This window comes from Lampris incognitus, chromosome 10 (assembly GCF_029633865.1).
Source record: "Lampris incognitus isolate fLamInc1 chromosome 10, fLamInc1.hap2, whole genome shotgun sequence".
Taxonomy (NCBI): Eukaryota; Metazoa; Chordata; class Actinopteri; order Lampriformes; family Lampridae; genus Lampris; species Lampris incognitus.
The window spans coordinates 56,501,711-56,522,091 of NC_079220.1; the positions used below are offsets into that span (position 1 = coordinate 56,501,711).

At 44.1% G+C, this 20,381-nt stretch overlaps 1 protein-coding gene across 1 annotated transcript in view; it reads right to left on the bottom strand.

Moving 5' to 3' along the window:
* Positions 1–11,371, bottom strand: part of LOC130120016 (septin-9-like) — a 37,335-nt gene extending 25,964 nt beyond the window's left edge. Inside the window, exon 1 of the mRNA XM_056288629.1 lies at positions 11,270–11,371. The gene's annotated coding sequence lies outside the window, so the exon portion shown is untranslated. The remainder of the gene's footprint in view (positions 1–11,269) is intronic.
* Positions 11,372–20,381: the final 9,010 nt, after the last annotated feature.

A 20,381-nucleotide genomic window follows, 5' to 3' on the forward strand; every position in this document is an offset into this window, starting at 1 on the left:
CTATAAAGCGTAAAGAAAGGTCTTAATTGCGCAGGTTTGTTCTGTTGTACTGCTATATTAATATCACAATTAGCAAGACCATGTGGTTCACAGATTGGATGTCATGAAGAGGTAGTACTGCTGTGCACCAATTGTTAATTACTAATTGTACCAATTTCTTTCCATCTGGCAAGGGTATGATGGCGCCTGTGTTTGTTAATTATTAATTGTACCAATTGCTTTCCATCTGGTGGGGATATGATGGCGCCTGTGTTTGGCTTTGCCGCCGCCCAGCTGTCCTGTTGTATCTTTCCTGTCCTGTGTGTTGCTCTGTTAGTTCTTGTTTGTCAATGATGGACTTGCTGCTCGGGTGTATGATCGCCAGACTCTCCTGTTCATCAGAGCGTCTGTGGTGGATCAGGGTGCTACCACTCCGTAGATTAGTTTCCCGCAATCTTCTTCGCCTATCTCCAAGTTGCCTTTTGTAGCCAAAATTTTTAGAAAAAGTGGTTGCCAAGCAGCTCCCAACTGCAATACACAAGAATAATACCATTGATAAGTTTTAGTCTGGCTTCCGCCAGTTGCACTCAACAGCTACAGCTCTTCTTAAGAGTCTTGAATGATATCTTGGTGCATGGTGACACAGGAGATGGTCTGTGTTGATGCTGTTGGATGTCAGTGGAGCTGTTGATACTGTGGACCACCTTATCTTGGTTGAGAGACTTGGGCAGTGGGTGGGTATCTCTGGGTGAGCCCTGCAATGGTTCTCCTCCTACTTCTCTGATAGGAGTTTTGTTGTTTCTGTTGGCAGCTTTGCCTCCTCATCTGAAACTCTGTATTGTGGTGTGCCTCAAAGTTCAGTCCTTGGCCCCATTCTGTTTGCCTTGTATATGCTTCCCCTTGGACACAATAAGGCGATTTAAAAAATAACACCTATCCCTGCTACGCATATCATATCCAATTATACGTCTCATTTAAACCTCAAAACTTAGCCAAATTGTCAGCTTTAAATAACTGCCTAAACACTATTAAAAGCTGGATGTCGTATGTTTTTTTTTTACAGCTAAATGCAGACAAAACAGAAATCCTTATTTCTGCCCCCCCTAGTCTTGTCCCTAAGATAAGGGATGGTCTGGGGTCTCTTGCCTCATTGGTTAAATACTCCATAAGAAATCTAGCTATCACTATGAATTAGCAGGCTCTGACTCTGGAACAACATGTCAAGTGTTGCTCTTGTTTTTTTCCAGCTGAGAAACATTACAAAGCTCAGGCCTATTATGTCTCAAGCAGAGATGGAAATGTTAATTCATGCTTTTATATTGTCCCATCTTGACTACTGTAACTCCCTTTTCACCTGCCTCAGCAAAACATACCTGGATCATTTACAAGTGGTCCAAAATGCTGCTGCTAAACTCTTGATCAGGTCCTCCAAAAGGTCTGCGACACCAATTCTGATCGCGCTTCACTGGCTTCCCATCAAATTCAAAGTTCTTGTGATCACATATAGAGCTCTGCATGGTCAAGCACCTGACTACATTAGAGATCTACTGCAGCCCTATGTCACCAGTCGGTCTCTAAGGTAATTTGATCAGGGTTTGCTGGTTGTTGGTCGATATAGGTTTAAATCTAAAGGAGACTGTGCTTTTGAGGTTGTGGCTCCTAAATTTTAGAACTGTCTCCCTTTGGACTTACGATCTGTGGACACCTTTAAAAAGCAGCTCAAGACCCATTTGATTAGACTTGGCTTTGTTTAATTTTTCTATTTACCATTTATTTTTGTTTTTATTGTGTTTCATGTCTGTATGTTTATGCTTTATTTCCTCTATAAAGCACTCTGTCACGTCTCTGCTCTCAAAGGTGCTATATAAATAAAGTTACTTACTTTCCAGGTACTGAAAGTATGTGCCATACAACATGTCAAGTCCTACGGTCCTGGCCCTCTGTTAAAAAAGATATTTTCCCAGGGGAAAAGGTCCAGTTATGGGAACTAGGTGTAAGCAATAGGCTAAGTTTTGACTGAGTTTGCAAGAAAACAAAATTAATTTTAGGAACTGGAAAACGGAGAATGAGTCACTGGACACTGCAGTGATCCTGTTTTCAATTACAGACAATAAAGATCTTTTTCAGTCGTTGCAGCAGTATTGGATTGCTTGGGTTGTAAATACATCCAGCAGTCTTCTATAACACAGAATCATGTGAGAGTTGGGGAGAGAAAAAGGAGGCACACGCAGAGAAGGAGGAGGTAGAAACAACAAGATTGTAGATGGGAAGGAGGGGGGAGAAAAGAGGAGAAATTAGAAGAGGCAGGATGGAGGAGCATAGAGTTTAAGATGGGAGAAAGATAGACAGGAGCGACTAGAGTGGAAAACAAGGAGAAAAGTAAAGTTTATGATTTATTCCACTTCTGGGACGAGGGCATTCCTCGTTAACCACACACAGGCCTCCAAAGAGGCAAATACAGTTCAAACCAGAAAGACATGTCTGTGTGTGCTGTATATGCCTTGTTCGAGAGTGCCATTCCAGACTGCGAGGCTATGAATAACAATCGAGAACGATTTCTTTGACTGTCACCCTGTGTTAAGGGCAAATGAGGTCAAGAACACTTTTTCATTATTCCAGCTGTCCAGGGTGTTGATCTCAACACCAGTGAGCAGGTTGGAGGTCATGTTGCCAGTTTCTCTCTCAGAGAGGCGTTAGGTTGCTCACTTTATAACATACCTGTGCTTTGACCCTATGTGCTAAATAGCTTAGATGGCAAAGGAGGAATCCGGGGTGAAGAGAGAGTACCAAGTATGGCTCAAACCTATTCAGAAGGCCAGCGTTTCAGCATATCCCTACTAACTTATCATCTGATAACTCTTTGCCTATTATAAGGCATTTCATTGTTACACATGTTGGAACAATAGCATTTGCTGGCTCATTGCATTTTACAAAGCTGTAAATGAGTCGACAGGTAGGCTATTTGCCAGACCATCTCAAACAAACATTAATGGACTCGTTCACTAAATGGGACATTTGCATCTTCACTCTGTTCCCAAAGCTTTTCATGGGCCCACTTTAAAACATCTGTTCCTTTCCCTACACTAGCATTCCCAGACAGTAGAGAAAAGAGAAGAGGAGGAGAACGAAGGCTGTAGATGAAATTAGACTATCTGACCCCTCTCTTCTGAACATGGCTCCATTTTATCTGCAAGCTTGATTGTGACATGTTCCCCACACACATCCTTTTTTAAAAAAAAGGGATGTGTGTGGGTTCTTGAACATCTTTCTTGGTTAATTCTTCAAAATTACTTTGAGCAATTCTACAGCATGTTTCTGATTAGGCATAATTCCCTTGAGGAAGAGGCAGATGGGACAAACCAAACAATCCAAGTATCGGAACTACATCGAGCATCGTTTGGGTAGAATGGGCTATACATCTCTGCTCACTTACAGACATGAAATATGTCAGGCATTTCACTGCACCACTGACCTAAACAGCCCCCCTGAGCTGCACTAATTAAGTACAACAGACCCCCTAGGCTTAGGACAAAACCGGGAAGCAGATAGATGCACGTCATTTTTCTCACTCTCTTGACAGCGAATCGCTCAATAACAGTAGGGAAACTGGGATGGTGGCAGTGAAAACAAGGCCTGTTGCGTTAATACAAGTGTGTTTGTGTAGGAGGCTTTGTTCCCTGAGAGAACTGTGGCCCCTGACCGCTGTCAGGCCCAATGTCACCTGGAACCAAGTGTGTGTGTGTGTGTGTGTGTGTGTGTGTGTGTGTGTGTGTGTGTGTGTGTGTGTGTGTGTGTGTGTGTGTGTGTGTGTGTGTGTGTGTGTGTTGAGACTGTGTGGGGACTATACATATGTTGATTGTTCCAACACTTTTTCCCCCCAGGTCTTGTAAACAGCATGACATATGTATATGCATATACCACTAATGACCTCCACACAGTAAACAACAAAGCGTATCAGTCTGTAACTAGTTAGTCTAGTTAGTAGTTCCATCCTCAAGCCCTTTCCAAGTCACCACAAGTAGCACCACTGACTTGGGGAATGAATGAATGTAAATTACAGTAATGACAGTAGAATTCCCCAGGTTTGTCTAGACTGCCGAAGAATGTTCCTACATTGCAGTGGATCAAAGGGGCGAGTGGGCGCTTCATCTTTATCAGCTTCAGATAGTAGACCCAACATAACAACATAGCCTAATTGCATTGAGGCACACCAAGAAGTTTTACATGCATATTGTGAAAAAATACACACAACCGTGTATTTGCAAGCAAGCAAATGAATAAATGCACATATGCCATCTCAACTTTGTTGGGTCAAGGCAACTTGTTTGTTTTTTTGTTTTTCGTTTTTTGCAAAAATCCATCACCTAAATTCATGATAACTTAATATCCAACTCATGTTCCTCATGCAGCAGTGTCTTAGAAACTCACTATACTCTAACCCCCAAAGTTAAGGGAAATCCCAGAATGTATATTACCAACCAGCAAATGCAAATTCCATGTAACCTTATAAAAATCTTATCTCAATTAGGAAGCTGGCTATATCCTGGGACTCTTTGCAGTACCACCAAGTTAATTACCGGGTTAGCCATTTTCTGCTAGCCACTGGTTGACAACACCATTGAGTAAGCTGCAGTAACTTGTTAGAGTGGCACTCACTTAGGTTCAAGTGTTATCAGGTGGATGGCTGGCTGGCTGACAGCTAGCATGGGTCCACTGGATTAGGGGGCTCTGGAATCTGACATCACTTGTGACACACGCCATTTTCCTCAAAACACATTTGAGGAAAATGGCGTGTACAACAACATTAGTGAAAGTAGTGACACACCCGCAAGGACAACAGTCAAAACAAAGGTAAAACTCATGTTTAACACATTTGTTATACAAAATCTGAATCAAATTCTATCTGCTACCATTAATCACACAGAAAAAGGCTGAATATTTATGCATTTGGACTTCAACTGAAAGTCATTTCCAGTCGTTGCCATATAAAATCTTCAAAAGTATATTTGTCAAGTCCGCGGTGGTGTAGCGGTCTAAGTATCGGCTTGGTGTCGATGCAGTTGCCCACTGGGGACTGGGGTTCGCGCCCCTGTCTCGTCAGACCCGACTATGGCCGGACTCGATGAAGCAGCAATCATTGGCAACGCTGTCTTCGGGAGGGGGGCGGAGTCGGCTTGTGTTCGGCACGTGAATGCGTCTCTGTGTGTGTCGGAAAAAGCAGTGGTTCGGCCTGGATTCGCCTTGTCACGAAAGTGGGGAGGCGTCTCCTTCGAGACTGCCGGCCGGAGAGATGCAGTTGGCGAACGCATGCAGCACGAGGGTGGGTGTTTGAATTAAAATAGGGATCGATTGGCCACTAAATTGGGAGAAAAAAGGGAAAATTCAGAAATAAATAAATAAATAAATAAAAACTATATTTGTCAAATTGACAGTAATTCTAATATGGCTACTAGATATAGGCATAGCCAGCACTACTTTCACTAATGTCTGCTTCGGCTTAGTTTCCTCCTTACACACCTGATTCTATTAGTTAACCAATAGTCTTTGCTAAGGACCTTGATTTGTAGACTCGGGTGTGGAACTGCTTGGTTGGAACAAAGACCTGCACCCACATCGGCCCTTTCTGGATCACGCTGCCTATCATGGTAAGCTGTCAGCCACAAGGCTGAAGCAAGCTGTCAAATGGGACTCAAGACAGGTGAGTAGCTGCATGTTGTGGTGCACAGATAAGTGCTTATGGCTGTCTGTTCACTGTAACGTGACCTCATCTGGAATGGATGGGACGGCCATTGATACTAGAGTAGACATGACTCTGGTGCCATCTTCTTCTTCTTTCAGCTTATTCCCCACAGCGGATTTTACAGCTTCCACCGGTGCCCTGTGAGGGCACAGCACCAATGGCGGGTGTTGTTAACCCGGCCTTGACCGATCCGGTACGGAGCCTCGACAAATCTGGAATGGTCTTGTCAATCCGCATACTGATCTGGCAACATTTTACGTTGGATTCCCATCCTGACACAACCACTAACCCTATGGACAGGGGCACAGGTAAAGCGCTGGATGCCATCCCAGTATTCATGGACTTGCACCCATGCCTGTCACCACAGACATGACTCTGGTGCCATACATAGACTAATTTAAATCTAACAATTACTTTTGAGCACAGAGATCAGAGTATAAGTCTATATGGGGGATTTGGATCTTTGGAGTTCAGTCTTTGCTCTGATCATTCTGATTATTGTGCTGGATTCAGATACCTTTGGCTTGATCCATCAAACAGTCTGCGTCCATTACTAACTAATGCTGAGCATGTACACAGCCGCAAACGTACTACGGTGATCGCTCCATCACAAATGTGACCTACAGCAGGCTTCAGATGCTGTGTGTGACAAGAATATGATCAAATGTAATGCCAAGGGCTGCCAATCACCAGGGATCTCGATATTCTTTATGGTTACTATTTTACTTGGTTACTATTTGTCGTGGTTTCCAACATACTTTGAGTTAATTATAGATTTGTAGTATTTTTGTACCATTTGATTGCATCAAGAGACATCAAGTGTGTTAGCCATAACTAGTTTCCTCCCCATGGTTCTTGAGACACTTAAAATAATGTCGTTATGTTTTTATCAACTGGTTACATGTTCACTTTCTGCATCTAGTATTGTATTAAAAAACTGCCTCTTGGGGCGTCCGGGTGCCACAGCGGTCTATTTCCTTACCTACCAACATGGGGATCACCGGTTCGAATCCCCGTGTTACCTCCAGCTTGGTTAGGCATCCCTACAGACACCTGTGGGTGGGAAGCCGGATGTGGGTATGTGTCCTGGTTGCAGTACTAGCACCTTCTCTGGTCAGTCGGGGGGTCTGTTCAGGGGGGAGGGGGAACTGGGGGGAATAGCGTGATCCTCCCACGTGCTACGCCCCCTGGTGAAACTCCTCACTGTCAGGTGAAAAGAAGCAGCTGGTGACTCCACATGTATGGGAGGAGGCATGTGGTAGTCTGCAGCCCTCCCTGGATCGGCAGAGGGGGTGGAGCAACAACTGGGACAGCTCGGAAGAGTGGGGTAATTGGCCGGGTACAATGGGGGGGCTGCCTCTTTTTTGCCATATTATTCTTCCACATACATCGTTTTCAATACTTCATGTGTGTACTTATTCAATACCATTTATAAGACATTACTTGCAACCTGACACAATACATTGTGCAAGCTGTTCAGTCTCATAGCCATCGTGTGTTGACTGGTATTTATTAAACTCTGGTGTCTATTCATAATGGACACCAGCAACAGCAGAGCCATTTCATTTCAGTTTATCACAGTTCACCCAGAACAGTTTTCCAAATACCTTGTCAGGTGGCAGTAAGAGGCTGTATCTTTTCTTGCAGCAGTTGCTGCTATTGTCTAGTAAGTGTTTTGTTATTCTCCAGTAAGTATTTTGTTATTCTCCAGTACGTATTTTGTTATTCTCTGGTATTTTGCTATTCTCCAGTAAGTGTTTTGTTATTCTCCAGTAAGCATTTTGTTATTCTCTGGTATTTTGCTCTTCTCCAGTAAGTGTTTTGCTATTCTCCAGTGTTTTGTTATTCTCTGGTATTTTGCTATTCTCCAGTAAGTGTTTTGCTATTCTTCAGTAAGAGTTTTGCTATTCTCCAGTAAGTGTTTTGTTATTCTCTGGTATTTTGCTATTCTCCAGTAAGTATTTTGCTATTCTCTAGTATTTTGCTATTCTCCAGTAAGTATTCTGCTATTCTCCAGTAAGTGTTTTGCTATTCTCCAGTAAGTATTTTGCTATTCTCCAGTAAGTGTTTTGCTATTCTTCAGTAAGAGTTTTGTTATTCTCTGGTATTTTGCTATTCTCCAGTAAGTGTTTTGCTATTCTTCAGTAAGTGTTTTGTTATTCTCTGGTATTTTGCTATTCTCCAGTAAGTGTTTTGCTATTCTCCAGTAAGTATTTTGCTATTCTCCAGTAAGAGTTTTGCTATTCTCCAGTAAGTGTTTTGTTATTCTCCAGTAAGTGTTTTGTTATTCTCTGGTATTTTGCTATTCTCCAGTAAGTGTTTTGTTATTATCCAGTAAGTATTTTGTTATTCTCTGGTATTTTGCTATTCTCCAGTAAGTGTTTTGTTACTCTCTGGTATTTTGCTATTCTCCAGTAAGTATTTTGCTATTCTCTAGTGTTTTGCTATTCTCCAGTAAGTATTTTGCTATTCATCAGTAAGAGTTTTGCTATTCTCCAGTAAGTGTTTTGTTATTCTCTGGTATTTTGCTATTCTCCAGTAAGTGTTTTGTTACTCTCTGGTATTTTGCTATTCTCCAGTAAGTATTTTGCTTTTCTCTAGTGTTTTGCTATTCTCCAGTAAGTATTTTGCTATTCTCCAGTAAGAGTTTTGCTATTCTCCAGTAAGTGTTTTGTTATTCTCTGGTATTTTGCTATTCTCCAGTAAGTGCTTTGTTATTCTCCAGTAAGTATTTTGTTATTCTCTGGTATTTTGCTATTCTATAGTAAGTATTTTGCCATTCTCCAGTAAGTGTTTTGTTATTCTCCAGTAAGTGTTTTATTATTCTCCAGTAAGTATTTTGTTATTCTCTAGTATTTTGCTATTCTCCAGTACGTATTTTGTTATTCTCTAGTATTTTGCTATTCTCCAGTAAGTATTTCGTTATTCTCCAGTAAGTATTTTGTTATTCTCTAATAAGTATTTTGTTATTCTCTAATAAGTATTTTGCTATTCTCCAGTAAGTATTTTGCTATTCTCCAGTAAGTATTTTGCTATTCTCCAGTAAGTATTTTGCTATTCTCCAGTAAGTATTTTGTTATTCTCCAGTAAGTATTTTGTTATTCTCCAGTAAGACTGAGAATGGGGAGCCAAGTCATAAAGGCAGAAGCTCTTTTGAGTCCCTCCATGTTATTAACTAGTAGTTGTGAAGTGCCTGAGACTGTCTCGTGGCTGAGACCCATCCTCTAAACATTTCTAGGTCTCACTGTCAGAAGAAGAAGGCCTAGACCAGGGGTGGCCAGCCACATGCCATGGAGAGCCATGTGCATGCAGGTTTTCACTCCAGCCGGACTCCACACCAGCTGACTTCACTGATCAGAAACCCGTCAACCAAAGAGGAAGAACGTATCAGTGAAATCGCCTGGCGTGGAGGCGGGCCGGAATGAAAACCTGCATCACATGGCTCTCCACGGCACATGGCTAGCCACCGCTGGCCTACAGGGTCATACGAGGGTTCCAACCTAAGTATGAGACTTTTCGAGGCCTTCCAAAAGCTTCTGCAGCAGCTACAACAGATATTCAGTGAATGGACTCTGAACCTTTAAAAGCCACTTCAGAACTGACTATACTACAACACGTTTGCATGTTGCAGTATGTAATATTGTAATAGAAAAATGCCGCACAAAGAACAGTTGTCGCACCGAGCTACCAGTTAAAATTGACTGCCATGCAAAACACACACACACACACACACACACACAAAACAACAAGCAGTTATTCCAAGAATGGAGTGCAGGTTAAGATATGAGAAGATATCTTACGTTCACAAGTCAGTGTCCAGCTGACACTCACAAAATGTTTTGTCTTAGTGGTTCTGTGTGCAGCGTCTTACTCTACAGACATGCCTGACTGTTATTCACACACACACACACACACACACACACACACACACACACACACACACACACACACACACACACACACAAGGTAAGGATGACCTTCCCAGCATCCCATCAACAGCTGGTGAAAGGTCAGTGTGTGTGTTCCTGCCTGGCAAGGCACAAGGGCCACAACAGAGCCCCTTTCAAGTCTCTATACTCTTGTGCGTGTGTGTGTGTGTGTGTGTGTGTGTGTGTGTGTCTGTCTGTCCATGCCCATGTGTGAGGGAAACCAGAGGCGGCTGACTCACTACAAAAGGTGAAGAATGGTCACTATTTTCCCCCATTGAATCGGGCCTGGCTGATCTCGTCAGAGCGCCACCATGCCTTTGTATAGCACGCCATAGGTTAACCCCGGACCACAAAGCCCAGATGCCAGCAGGCCGGCCCGAGCATTGTGTGAAATGCCAACACAACACATACAGTATTTCATCTCCAACACATTAAATACTGACAGCCAAAGAGACATAGAAAGAAAGGAAAATATATATAGTACATGTATGCACGAATATAAAAACAATTTCACTTTTCCACTAACAGAATGATGTTGGGAAACACAAAGTGGACAGCTAACCCTTCACCCTGGAGAAGAACAGGGACTATTTTCCACCACCAAACAAAGATCCTTTATTATATTTTCCCATGCAGCCTGCCTTCCATGCAGAGTGAAACCAACCCCACTGGCTTCATCTGGGAGTCTAACCTACGTCCCGATGCTGTGCATTCCACTTAGCAGCACACATTGTGTAGTCAGTGCTGTGTGTGTGTGTGTGTGTGTGTGTGTGTGTAGTCAGTGCTGTGTGTGTGTGTGCGCTGTAATGGGTCAGCGTCAGCAGGAAAAGTCCCCTGTGTGGCCGGCATCAGGAGGGGCAACATGGAAAAACACATAGGTGAATCTGAAACAGAGCAGGGGTGAAGTATGACGGAACACCCCAGAGCTCGTGTGTGCGTGTGTGTGTGTGTGTGTGTGTGTGTGTGTGTGTCTGTGTGTGTGTGTGTGCACTCTGGGTTATGCAAGGCAGGACTGACTGCAAGGCTTGTCGAAGAACAGACACACAACATTTCGGGGATGGAAGACGCAGGAAAAGAGAAAACCTGAGCAATGGCAATTACAAACTTGCATGGAATTTGGGAAAGATGCAAACCTAAGCAGTACAATAAGTAGTACAATAAGTAGTACAATAAGTAGTACAATAAGTAGTACAATAAGTAGCTCCTTTCTAAAACTCAAAACCACTTCACCGCTCCCAAGTTTCAGCTGTCAGCTGATGTGAATATTAAAAATCACATCCCGTCTGTGGCTAAGAACGACAGACATGGAAGGATGTGCAGAACCAGCTGGGGTGCTGAGCTGCCAGCGGGAGGAAGAGACAGCGACGCATCATCTCACGTCTGTGGACACAACAGGAAACGAGGGGGAAGCTATACGGGGAGCACAACACACAGCAAACAAGAGAGAAGAAGAGGGGAAAACTGAAAGAAGACACCTTCCCTGCTCCTCTTTAACCTCCATTCGTCTCTAAGCTGTCACACACTACCCCCCCCCCCACACACACTCTCACTCTCTCTCACACACACACACACACACACACACACACACACACAACCTCTCAGTACTCAGAAGAAAGCTCACCGTGTGTGGTGGTGTGTGTGTGTCCCCTGCCGAAGCGCAGCGCTCGCTCCAGTGAGAGGCCAGACTCCGCTGGCTCTGGAAGCTCCCAGTCTGGCTGCCCCGCCCACCCACACGGTCATGTGACACAGGACACAAGACGGCAGAACACTCCCACTTCCTTCACCCCCAACACACACACACACACACACAGTCCTCAGCACAGTGAGCATGAGGCCGAGGGGAGTGAAAAGTAGAAAACAACACAGAGGGAAGGAAGAATGGTGAAACACAAGAAAGAGTTGAACGGTATAAAAACCCCGGAGAGAGTTTTGGTTAGTACGCCAGCTTGGGCAGCACCAGCGGTTTGCTACTCAGGGGTCACAGAGTGGGATACCCGCCTGACAGCATCTCGAACCTGTTTGGACTTCCCGGCAGTTCGGTGACCAAACCTTATCCGGGATGCAACCTCGCCGACATCGAGATCTCCACAGAACAAGTTCAATGACACCTACTGGCAGGTGGAGACGTGCAACAATGCACTTGCAGTGATTTAAGGACGCTTTGGGTCCCTCACAGACGTGCATCGGTGGACCGCCTCCACCGCTCAGCACATCCATTCACTTCCCACCACTCCCACACAGCTGATACAGAAACAAGCCGCCTCCTGCAATTTGCTGAGTTTTGGGGAGTTGTTGGTGCGGCATCGACTACACGCAAGGCAGATTAGTGTTCTTGGCCAGTTTGGGAAAAGGATGAATTTGTGAATCAAAAGTTATGCCAAACTGTGATGTCATGGTCAGACAGCCTGGATCTGTGTGTCGACCAAGGCTGCTCGGTGAGAGACATCTCACACTTTTGTTTTAAGGGCATCCGGGTGGCGTGGTGGTCTATTCCGTTGCCTACCAACACAGGGATCGCTGGTTCGAATCCCCGCGTTACCTCCGGCTTGGTCGGGCATCCCTACAGACACTACTGGCCGTGTCTGCAGGTGGGAAGCCGGATGTGGGTATGTATCCTGGTCGCTGCACTAGCGCCTCCTCTGGTCAGTCAGGGCGCCTGTTCAGGGGGGAGGGGGAACTGGGGGGGAATAGCGTGATCCTCCCACACGCTACGTCCCCCTGGTGAAACTCCTCACCATCAGGTGAAGAGAAGCGGCTGGTGACTCCACATGTATGGGAGGAGGCATGTGGTAGTCTGCAGCCCTCCCCGGATCGGCAGAGGGGGTGGAGCAGAGACCGGGACAGCTCAGAAGAGTGGGGTAATTGGCCGGATACAACTGGAGAGAAAAATCCGAACAACCCCCCCCCCCAAAAAAAAAACGCCACTAAACAAATGTGGACCAAAACTGTCATGGTCTGCCAACATGCACACACACACACACACACACACACACACACACACACACACACACACACACACACACACACACACACACACACACAGGATTTTGTTGTTGGTGCAACAGAGAAGAGCTAGAAGTGAATTCGCTGCTCGCTGGTCAGAAAACGACATCAGTGAGTCGGCGTTAGGGTCACAGCATTGTAATGTAGTGATGTCACAGTTCTAGGGGAGAGTGTGTAGAAGGTTCATGACTCACTTCCAGGCCCACTCTGAGTTTGGGGTATTTCTAGTCATACTTTTTACATGATTTGTAGGATGCGTAGGAATTCTGAGATGCTTGATAACCATGAGCCCAGATAATGGCCAGAGGCCAAGAAGAGGGGAAACAGGAAAATCAAAAGGTTGAATCAAAGAGGAATGGACGATTATGTTGTGTAGAGGAAAAAACTCTGTGTGTGTGTGTGTGTGTGTGTGTGTGTGTGTGTGTGTGTGTGTGTGTGTGTGTGTGTGTGTGTGTGTGTGTTGTCTACCATGCATGACCACAGCTGGTTCTGGTGAATGTCCACCTCCACCAAGCCAGGGCTTATTTATGATCCCTGATTACCTGCTCTACATCCAACACACCTCACTCCCTTCTCACAGTCACACCTCACACACCAGCCTCCCAGGTCCTCCAGTTCCTCTGGTTCTCTGACCACCTCTGGCCTGTGGACTTCATGCAAGCCTCCCAGGACCTCCAGTTCCTCTGGTTCTCTGACCACCTCTGGCCTGTGGACTTCATGCAAGCCTCCCAGGACCTCCAGTTCCTCTGGTTCTCTGACCACCTCTGGCCTGTGAACTTCATGCAAGCCTCCCAGGACCTCCAGTTCCTCTGGTTCTCTGACCACCTCTGGCCCATGGACTTCTATGGAAGCCTCACAGGACCTCCAGTTCCTCTGGTTCTCTGACCACCTCTGGCCCGTGGACTTCTATGGAAGCCTCACAGGACCTCCAGTTCCTCTGGTTCTCTGACCACCTCTGGCCCGCGGACTTCAATGCAGATTTCAAAGTCTAGATAATTTTTTTTTAAATAGGAAAGATGCCTTTCCTTTTAGCTTCTTACACAAAGTATTTAATATTGTGCAGAATGCAAATTGAGCTGCATCTCACAGAATGTTTTCCTCCAACAAAACAAAAAACAAAATAGGCTATAATAATAAAACTGTGCCCTCAAGAATTAGAATAGAATTCCATAGATTGCAGCAGGGGTTGGCATTATTTTGTGGCCTTAAAACTCACTTTTCCAGCAACAAAAACCTGCTAGAAAGACATGTAAAAATTCTGGGATATAATTGCAAAGCCAACATGCATGACCCCAAAACAGCTGCAGTTTTGTGGGTGCAGCCTAGATGAGGGTGAAATATTGCTCCAGGTCAAGTGCGCTGAACCATGAATAGAAATCAAGCTCAGTAATCTGTTGGGACGCCCGACCAAGCCGGAGGTAACACGGGGATTCAAACCAGCGACCCCTGTGTTGATAGGCAACGGAATAGACCACTACACTACCTGGGTGCCCCACCTTGATGCGAAACGAAAATTGGTGGGAAAAGCACAACCATCATCTACCTATCTACCAACTATCTACCATCAACATGCAGAGCATTAATCCAGCTGTTCAGCGTCGCATGAATTTCAGGATGGTACACTCACAAATGCTTCTTCGAGTTAGTCATGTTTGGAAAATATACAATAAAAACAACGTTTCAATAGAAGTAGACTTAAACTTGGTTAACTAAAACTTTTTTCGTCCTTTAAAGCTAGACCTAAACATTATTAAAATGACTAAAATGTAGGTACATCATTTAATCATAAGACTAAAACCAATGCAAAATTGGCTGTCAAAATAACAGTAGCCAGAGTACTAAATAACACTCGTCAAAGTACTAAATAACACTAGTCAGAGTACTAAACAACACTAACCAGAGCACTGAATAACACTAACCAGATTACTAAATAACACTAGCCAGAGCACTAAATAACACTAACCAGAATACTAAATAACACTAGCCAAAGCACTAAATAACACTAGCCAGAGTACTAAATAACACTAGTCAGAGCACTAAATAACACTAGCCAGAGCACTAAATAACACTAGCCAGAGCACTAAATAACACTAACCAGAGTACTAAATAACACTCGTCAGAGCACTAAATAACACTAGCCAGAGTACTAAATAACACTCGTCAGAGTACTAAATAACACTTGTCAGAGCACTAAATAACACTAGCCAGAGCACTAAATAACACTAGCCAGAGTACTAAATAACACTAGCCAGAGCACTAAATAACACTAGTCAGAGCACTAAATAACACTAGCCAGAGCACTAAATAACACTAGTCAGAGTACTAAATAACACTAGCCAGAGCACTAAATAACACTAGCCAGAGTACTAAATAACACTTGTCAGAGCACTAAATAACACTAGCCAGAGTACTAAATAACATTAGCCAGAGTACTAAATAACACTCGTCAGAGTACTAAACAACACTAGCCAGAGCACTAAATAACACTAGCAAGAGCACTAAATAACACTAGCCAGAGTACTAAATAACGCTACCCAGAGTACTGAATAACACTAGCCAGAGCACTAAATAACACTAGCCAGAGTACTAAATAACACTAGCCAGAGCACTAAATAACACTAGCCAGAGTAATAAATAACACTAACCAGAGTAATAAATAACAATAGCAAGAGCACTAAATAACACTAGCCAGAGCACTAAATAATTCTAGCCAGAGTACTAAATAACGCTAGCTAGAGTACTAAATAACACTAGCCAGAGTACTAAATAACACTAGCCAGAGTAATAAATAACACTAACCAGAGTAATAAATAACACTAGCCAGAGCACTAAATAACACTAGCCAGAGCACTAAATGAAACTAGTCAGAGCACTAAATAAAACTAGTCAGAGCACTAAATAACACCAGCCAGAGCATTAAATAACGCTAGTCAGAGCACTAAATAACACTAATCAGAGTACTAAATAATTCTAGCCAGAGCACTAAATAACACTAGTCAGAGCACTAAATAAAACTAGTCAGAGCACTAAATAACACTAGACAGAGCACTAAATAACACTAATCAGAGTACTAAATAACGCTAGTCAGAGTACCATTCTCGCGGTTCATTTCTCTGTATGGGGACTAAAGAGTAGAGGAAACAGCTGTGCATAGCCTCAAATCATGTGTAATTGTATACCAGAGTAGGAGCTCAAATGCCCACTCGTTCACTCTCACACACACTCACACACACACACACACACACACACACACACACACACACACACACACACACACACACACACACACACACACACACACACACACACACACACACACACAGAGGAGGAGCCATGTTTTAGGAAAACCTGGAACAGTGTAGGGAGCTGGATTTCACTTCATTACACAGTCCACACTGCCAAGACCAAGTCCTCTCCCTGTGCACCCTGCATGGCATCAGACCGCGTGCTCCACACTGCACCATTCATACCAGCTCCATCTAATTCATCTACGGGCATTTAAAATGCCACCCTCTCCACCCCTTCCTGAGCAGACGTTCATCTCCACACAAACTTCAGCATACCTCTCACACTCATTTTCACTCTTTGGGTGGCATAAAACCTACTCCATCCAGTGTGTTGTGTTACCATATACGGAGTTCAAATAAACTGTGTGTGCAGTGTTTTACAGTGCAGGAAAGCTTATGTTTGCTCCAAAGTCAAATGCTCAGTGTCAAAAACCCCTTCCCTTCTCTGCCCTCCCCCACTTCCATCTCCTGGTCTCTGAAACACCATCTTATTGTCGCAGTAAAAGCCCCGTGTTTAAAGAGGAGACACTACAATGAAGACTGAAGTCTGCATGTGGGACTTTTATCATTTATGCACAAATTCCGTGCACTTTCCAAATGGGGTTGCCAGGCCGGATTCAACCTGCCCCTTGCGTTTTTCTGGGAATTCTGGTAATGCGGACATTACTAGAAGAAAATAAACCAGAAGAGTCAACTAACTGTACAACACATCTTTATAGTACCAAAGAAACTGAAACCAAAGGTGTAGGCCTACCGAAGTGAAAAAGGAGACGATGTGTGACGCTTATAAAGTCTACAGGCAGAATCAGTGGCAATGCGCCCTTTGCTCTTTTCCCCCCAGTGGAAAAATAATGATTAGGCTAAACACAATCAGTGGGTCAGCGGCCTCACCACAGAGCTGCATGAGTAATGTCATCATTACCCGTGATCTTCTAACAGAATAAGCTAAATGGCATAGTAAGTTCACATTGTGTTGCATTGACCAGCAACCCCCCACCCCCACCCCCTCTCGTACTAGGCCCACTATCTGTCACCCTCCTTATTCATCAGACAGCAAATCAGTCCTCATTGAACTTTAAACCCTGTAAGCTGATGCATGACTTCCGACACTATTGATGGGTAAAAATATCTTTTTGCGGCACTACACAAAATTAAAAAATTGCCTTTTTCCATGGCCTTAACTATGAAACAATGCTATCTCTCTTAAAAGAGGTTGGTTACCAATTGAACCCTGCATGCACTGCATGCAGAGTGAGACGCCCGTACTTTGTTATATGACATGCAACTTGGCGCACTCCCAGTGTTGACTCGCCGGCCTGCCAAAGACATTGCCCTCTCTGATAAAAAGATCTTCATTTTAAGGAGAGGGGATTTGCTGTGTCAGAATGGGAGTGGGATGGGGATGTCTGTGGCTGATGTTCCTAGGCTTGATGGAGCCAAGATGGCGTTGTGTATTGGCAGGTGGAGGACAAGGCTGCCTGGCTAACCCCAGCCAGTGTTCCTTGCAGCTGTCCAAGGTCTTCATAACACAGAGACATGATGGATAGAGCAAGCATGACTCACTGGGAACGTTACAGGAAATGGATCACTGGTTGGTCTTTTTCCGCCATGGAATGTGCAGAGCAAGGGTTGAGCGAAGGCTGTGCTGCATGTGAGCATGTGTGCACGCAGAGGTCAACTGTATGAGAGTAAAATGGCCTTTTGTGTCCCACACATTTCCTCAGGACAGTGTACAGAGGGCTGCAGTGCTCCAGGAGGAGGGAGAGGAGAAAGGAGAGGAAAGAAAAAGGAAGGAAACCTTAAACAGGGTTGCCTTTGTGTCCTTCCACCTCGCTCCGCACAAAAAAAAAAGTGCACGAGTGCTCAATGATGCAAAATTATTTGCAATGACCAAATCAGCTCAGGAAAGTTCCTTCATCAACACTCTCACAAAACCCCTCTCCGTTTAAGTCACAAGGAATTCCAGTGGGATGTATAGTGTCTTGGTGTACTGCTGCTCAGTTGACTTGTTACAGGACTGTGGACAAAAACAAAAACAAAAAAAAAAGGCAAGCGAGCACGACGATAACCTACAGTTTGTGTGGCGGTCATGTGAAAGATGTGGGCGTTGACTGCGAGAAAGAAATTAAATGTTTCCTTTGTGTCTGGTTTTTTTTTTTTTGCATTGCAGTGACACTGAGATCCCTTTTACTTGTCCTTAGGGAATGCCGGAGACTGCACACAGGACATCAAGAAAAGCACAAGTGTGTGTGTGTGTGTGTGTGTGTGTCCGTCTGCCTGCAGGCACACTCTGGTGTGCTTCCAGAGGTGTCACGTGGGTCCAGTTCTATGGGGAAGAAGGAAGTCCTTCCTTGGTTTGCAGGATTTATAGTAAACAGGCAAAAGCGGCACCCAAAGTGATCCTGACAGACACAGCAGAGCCAGCGGTACACATAGCCCACATGGTGCACACTCACACAATCACACAATATATGGATCAAATAGCCAACGTTTGATAAGGTCCGCAACATGGCTTCCCAACCTCCTCTCTACTAAAAGCTTTACCTACAAAAACCTACCATTAGTGTTCTCTTAGGTGTATGGGGTCACCCACAACCATCTGTGTGACAGCATCTCCTGCTGGACACTGGTGGAGTTGCAAGACTGGGAAGTCAGAGAGAACTGTTTGATCTCAGTGCAGCAGATGTACACATGGTAAACACCTGCAGCTTGAACATGTTTAGATGGTTCTTCTTTATAAATACTGCCACTGAATATAAGCTGACCTTATAGTCCTTATGATCCTCATTATACTGGGTCCAAAGGAAACAGAATACCCCGCCTTGCTGAGGCAGTTTCTGAAACCCAAATGGTCATCCAGCAAAGAGCTTTGACTTGTCCAGTTGACTGCTGATGTCATTAGGTACAAACGGTGGACACAGCAAGTTTGCTGAGAAACAGGAGAGCGAAACCGGCTGAGACTCCGTTACTGCTGCTGTTCTCTATCAAGAAACTCCAGTTGTTGTTCATGTTTGATCTGACTGCTGCTGTTTGCTAATAAAACCCACAGATGATTGACAGAGCGGTGCACCTTTAATCAGCCCCACAGTGAGATGTGGCGTTCCAGTGACGAGTGGGGGATCTGAGCTGTGGTCTCCCCTGGACACTAGAACGTACAGTGGACAGCGACATGCGACCTCAGAGACGGGACAGGGATGAAGCTTAACGTAGGAGGTAGATTCAAATACTTAGCAATGGCACACACGGAAGGTGACCCGACACGACGCACCTTCAGCCAACGGTTGCCGTTATTAGTGATCAATCAAAAGTCATCTTGGATGCACGCTCACCGCCATGCTCCTTCTCCCCACACACACGTATACCTTTGACCCCTACTGTTTGTTTTGCTGGACCAGATAAAAATCACATGCCAGATCAGATATAATCACAGCTAATGTTCTTCCAACTGAGAGATAAAATCAGCTTTCAGGAAAACAACTCTGACAGAAAGTGCAAGGACATATGTACTTTTTCGAACGTAAAAAAAAAAAATCTAAATGTATAATAAAAGAAAACAAATCGAAACAAGCAAGCAATATCATCGTCAAGCATTTGTTTTCAATCTCGGCAGTTGGAAAGGGAGTAGGAAGAAGTTAAAAAAAAAACTTTTCTAGCCCTACCCCCTTTTTCTATTTTAGTATTGCAACAGTGAACTGTGTGATTGAAATGAAAACTCAGTCATCTGCCAGCAGTGACCATGACGTCTATCTAGCAAGCCACACTTCATTCAACACGACAAGAACACAGCAAGTGCGGAGCAACACCGAAACAACTCAAGAACAACTCACACGACATGTCCCAGCTCCATCCCATATCCGCTCAACATATTGTTTTTAAAGAGTCTTTTAAATTTGATCATTGATTCACATGTTTTCATTTCATCACTGCAACTGTTCCATATCTTGACACCTTTGGTTGTGACACAACGATATTTTGTCCTGACTGGGTTTTGTTTAAACGTACATATTCCTCTCAGGTCATAATTACTCTCCCTCAGCTGGACCAGCCCCTGGATACTGCTGGGTACTTCATGATTTAACACTTTGGACATGATTTGAGCGGTTTTAAAGTCCAGCGGATCTTTGAATTTTTAGTGTTTTTAGTTTGATGAAGAGTCGGTTTGTTGGTTCTCTGCAGTTGGCTTTGTTTACTATCCTTATGGCTCTTTTTTGAATAATAAAGATTGAATCGGTGTTGGTTTTATATGTGTCCCCCCCCCCACACACTTCCACACAGTAGGTGATGTATGGAAGTATGGGGGAACAGTACAAGGTGTAAAGTGAAGCTCGATTTAGAATATCTGACTTTGAATAGTATTGCAATTGATTTGGCTTCTTGGATACTTTTTACTAGGCACTTCATAAGTTTCATTTCCAGTGAAATAGTGACTCGAGCGGCTGAAGG